Consider the following 5,441-nt stretch of genomic DNA (forward strand, 5'->3'; position numbering starts at 1 on the left):
TGAAGTTCTCAAAAGCTGACCCAAGGCTCAAAATTCTAAAGCCAATCTGGGACTAAAGTAATCAAGCTGGTCTGGGACTGAAAATTCCTGGAAACCCTCTCAGCCAAAGGCCCTCCCTGGTAATCAAGATCAAAGAAGAAGATGCACCCCAAAAATGGACTTCCTCATTCTAAAAATTATGACTGTTTATACCTAAACAAAACAGACGTCATGTTTTATGATTATTGTTCCTATACTTTGAATGACTTACCTATTAGAGCAAAATGTTTCACTTACTTCCCCATACCCATCCCACTACTGTAAAACTCCTTCCATAATAAATACGCATGACTTCTGACCATCAGGGCTGCAGTCCGGAGTTTACTCTGGCTGTAGCCGGCTAAGAACATGCTAAAGGGCATGAGGTCTTAGTCTGATTTCTGATCACCCACGTCACCTTCCTGTGCACCCACCCCGGCTGGGGTACGGCTCCCAGCAGATTGGTGCCCAATGTGGGGCGTCCAGCAGTAAAGGCTTGCTTTGTGCCCTATGATGTGATCAATCTTCGAGAAGGTTCCATGTGGGGATGAGAAAAAAGTGTATCTCATGGTTTTGGGATGGAAAGTTCTATAGATGTCTGTTAAGTCCATTTCACTTATGGTATCATTCAGATCCTTTATCTCTTTATCTATTTTTTTGTCTAGATGACCTGTTCCAAGGGGATAGTGCAGTGTTGAGGTCTCCCACAATTAGTGTATTGTAGTCTATCTCCCCTTTTAGATCTAACAGTCTTTCCTTCACATATTTGGGTGCTCCTGTGTTGGGCGTATAGATATTTATAAGAGTTAAAGCTTCTTGATCTATTGATCCTTTTACTACAATATAGTGCCCTTCTTTGTCTCTTTGAACAGTTTTTGTTTTAAAGGCTATATTTTCAGAAATTAGTATCGGTACTCCAGCTTTTTTTTGGTTCTCTATTGCATGGTAAACCTTTATCCAACCCTTCACTTTCAGTCTATGTATGCCTTTATCAATGAGGTGGGTTTCCTGTAGGCAACAGATAGAGGGTCTCTGTTTTTATCCATTCGGCCAGTCTGTGTCTCTTGATTAGGGAATTTAATACATTCACATTCAATGTTATTATTGATGTACCTGGATTTGTCCCTACATTTAAGGTGGCCATTGTCACAGCGGCCTTTTATTCCTTTGTTTCTGTCTGTTAGCTCTTTAGTTTTCCTGGAACAGTACTTTCTTAAGGGGTTCTTGAAAAGCTAGTCTGGTGCTGGCAAATTCTTTCAGGTCTTGTTTGTCTGAGAAGATATTAATCTTTTTTTCCCATATTAAGGATAATCTTGCAGGATACAATAATCTTGACTGAAATTGTTTCTCTCTTAGCACTTTCAATACATCTTCCCATTCTTTTCCTTGCTTGCATTGTTTTGGTTGAGAGGTTTGGAGTTAGCCTGATGGGATAACCTTTGTATGTCACTTCTCGTTTCTCTCTTGCCTGTTTTAGTATCATGTCTTTGTCTGTGTTCTTGGACAGTCTGGCTATGATGTGCCTTGGGGAAGATCTTCTGGAGTTGATTTTAACTGGAGTCCTTTGTATTTCTTGGATCTTGATACTTGAGTGCCTCTCTAGACTCGGGAAATTTTCTTCCAGGATTTGATGGAATAGATTTTCCATGCCGCTATTGGTTTCTTCACCTTCTGGGATACCAATTATTCTGATATTTGCACTTCTTATGGAATCTAGTATTTCTCGTATATTATCATCGTGTTTTTTAGTTATTTTCTCTATCTTCTTTGTGGTTCTTTCTAGGTCTGAGGATTTATCTTCTACATCAGAGATTCGATCTTCAGCATGATCTAATTGACTTTTAATACTTTCAAGGCAGTTTTTGATTTCCTCTATTCCAGACTTTATCTCTAATAGCTCCATATGGTTCTTTCTCAGAGTGTCCATTTCTTCTTTCATATCTTGGAATGACTTTATCATCTCCTGTAGTTCGTTGTCTCTTTTCTGTTCCAATTCGAAGAATTTGTTCACCATAAATGTTTGAAATTGTTTGTCTGGCATCTTAGTAACATCGTCCATTAGCCCTGAAGATGGAGGGGAGTTACTCTGTACCTTTGATGGAGATGTATTTCCTTGTTTATTCATACTGGAGGCTCTTCTTCTACTTCTAGCCATTTGGAAGATGTACTGACTTTTATGTACCTGTCAGGCAAATGTTTCACTGGCTAGGAGTGTCTTTCCCTTTTGTTGGGATTTGACATCTGCCGAAGTCTCTGTTCTGTTGTTTTTAGTAATGTGATCTGCCTAGGGATTTGGGTGGGTCCTGGACTGGGGTGGGTTCTGGAAGGGAAGCAATGGGCGCAGCATGCCCCCTTGCTCACCAGGTGCCTTGAGATGTACCAGGCAGCTGCTGCCAAAGGCGCAAGCTGTGGAGAGACCCATCATTGTTATCCTTAACCCCTACAGATTCTTTTGGAGTTTTTTTCCTACTCTGGTCATATTAACTGTTTTTTGTAACCATCTTGTTAATTATGCTGGTACCTTCTCTCCATATCCCTAATGAGACTGCTCACCAAATATTATTTTAGTGAATTATTTTGCTATAGTGGAATACAGATGATTAGTTTTACCCTCACTTAAGCTTGTTTCAAAGAGTACATTTTCTGTAGGTATGCTTTTTAGTCTTAAGTATTTGTATATTAATGATGATGATAGTTACAGTAAAAAATGATTACTATTTATTAAATGCTTATTATGTGCTAGTTACTTTCTAGGTACTATGGGTGCATTAATTCTCTTAATTCACATAACATGAAAGAAATGATATTATCTTTTTATGAGAAAAAGAACACTCTTCACTAGCAACATCTTGTTAATTCAGAAACCAAATCCCATTGTTTTCACTGTATTGAATTTCCTACCCATGGCAATGCCATCAAACATCCTCCCAAGTAAACAAACCCCATATTATTAGTAGTAGTTCAGATGCTAACTGAACCTTGATATTTGTTCATCATCAAAATTATGCATGAATATCTTCAGTTGACATTTATGTGAACATTTAAAGGTGGGTCTCTTCATAATTGAAGAGTAAAGACCAAGAATGAAGGGTCACCACTTATGTTCCCTAACCTATTTAAATTGAAGACTTTCCCATCATCTTATTTTCCACTAAATTTTCATATGCCAATATTCATATTTAATTTTGAATTTTTTTCTCATTTAAAATCTAATTCTTGTGTGTCTATTCTGATATGATCTTCTGCTCAGCAAGTCCACCTCTTCAGTCCAGTCTACATATGTTTTCCAGTGTGACTGCTTTCAGTACTTCACTAATAGCCTTGAACCCCACTCTGTCCATATCCTGGCATCTAGCCATCAAAAACAGAGCCGGGGGTGGTAGAGAGAGTGAGCTGCCATGTTAAATTGCCTCCTTCCCTCCCTCTGGGAAAGAACCTTAACCTCAAGCACTTTCAGTCAATCACAGTCCAAGAGAGAACCTTGAAAATGTTCTGCAACACTGATTGGTTCCATAAAATATGCTGGCTGGATACAGAAGTTGAGTTTCTTTTAGCTTATTTCATAATAAAGGGCAATACTTGTGCTGTATTCATAGTAATTCAAATCTGACATAAATAATACAGCAAATAATTACAGTGACCTTTCACTCACCTCCAATTTAAACAAAGGTTAAGCTGCCCTTTACTAAAGTAAATATTTTCTGTAGTCAAATACATACAGACACCTTTGGAGAGAAGAATACATTGCTAAATGAAATGAATCTGAAAATGGTTACAACAAAATAATTTCAAAACACAAAGTATGCAGGGCTCTTCAGCATAAACAACATCCAGACATGCCATCATCTGCCATTATTAATTTACCTTATAATATTTCCAGTGGGCTTCCCCATATGTTTGCTGAAAATTGTTGCTTGAAATTTCTATCCAGGGTAGATTTCAAAGAGAAATATTAAAAGTAAGAGAACTAAGCTCTCTTCTGCATACTCTGATTCAATAAACAATTTATATTTTATTCCATAAAGCTGAACAAAGCCTTAAACATCTAAGGAGTTACCATTCATACCATGAGTCTTAAAAAATAAACCTAGAAGACAATATTCACTGGGCAAAGGAAGTGTCAGGTTTATATAGCTTTTATACCAACATTTAGCTGTTGGTCAGATAAGAACCAGGTGTGATTTTGCACATTTTAATTTGTTTAATCTATTTCAAATAGTGAGAAAAAAAAAACAAAACTCAAGGGTAGACTATGGACTATACACCTAGTCTTTAATTTTAAAAGTTTATTTTTAAAAATTACTCTTTTTCTGGGGTCTAAATGTTAATGGTATGTTGACTGTTAAAAAACAAGTCATCAACTTGTTAACTGCAATTAGTATGGCCTCCAAATTCTCCTTTCATTAAAATAAGGCCACCTGATTTAATTAGAGGTATTCAGCATGCCTATAATATTTTTGGTCACAATTTAAATTATATGTCTCAAATAGGGATTAAATTTACATTTAATAGGACTATAATTGTATGTTAAAAGAAAAACTAAGTCTATTTCTTTTTGTCTCTCTCACTGTAGCTTTGCCAACTCTATTATTAAGTAAAGACCCAAGATGTTCTTAGAGACTTAAATTAATAGGTTTATTTTTAACCATTTTCAAAAAATATATAAATAAATGGAAAGTTCCAGGTCAATAAAAGCTCCTACATGTTCTCCTAACTCTCTGACTCAGCTTTTTTTTTTTTTTTTTAAACCTAAGCTTCATTCTGTTTTTGAAGTCCTAGGAGCAGCAACACTAGAGTATCTATTTACTCACTGACAGGGTGCAAATCCAGGATCTGAGCCTGATCTGGTAATGACCATGGCACTATCCGTGTGTTATCTCAAGGACTGTAGCTCTTCCTGGGTGCTTCCCCTATACTGAAATGACTGACAATGACCTTGACAGAAGTAAATGACTTTGAGATAGAAATGAGAATGAATTCTTAGTAAAGATGAGTAGCTGTGAAAGTGTACTGGAAATTGTACTATTGTTGAATTTCTTTACATTCTGCACTTTTATTATCCAACATGGGGTAAAGAATATTCTGCCTCTCTACTTCAATGGTCTTACAGTCTCCTACAGTTCTTAACTCCTTGAATCTCTCTTTATTCATCCCTTCCTTTTTTGAAGAAGAACATACTCATTGCTCTCTTTTCTGGCTACCTTCCTCTTCTGAATACTTTTATCTTCTTTGAAACTTGTTTTTTTTTGTTTTTATTCAGAGAAAAAGTATATACTGCTATGAGATATAGCAAGAGACAAGGTATAAGGAAAACATTCAATAGATATAATTTCGTAACTTAAATGTGTATTATTCTCCACTACACAATAGTGTTTCTATGTAAATTTTAGTTTGAGATAATGCTGTAAAGTTAGGTCTCTAAT

This window comes from Tupaia chinensis, unplaced genomic scaffold (assembly GCF_000334495.1).
Source record: "Tupaia chinensis unplaced genomic scaffold, TupChi_1.0 Scaffold000037_3, whole genome shotgun sequence".
Classification (NCBI taxonomy): Eukaryota; Metazoa; Chordata; class Mammalia; order Scandentia; family Tupaiidae; genus Tupaia; species Tupaia belangeri.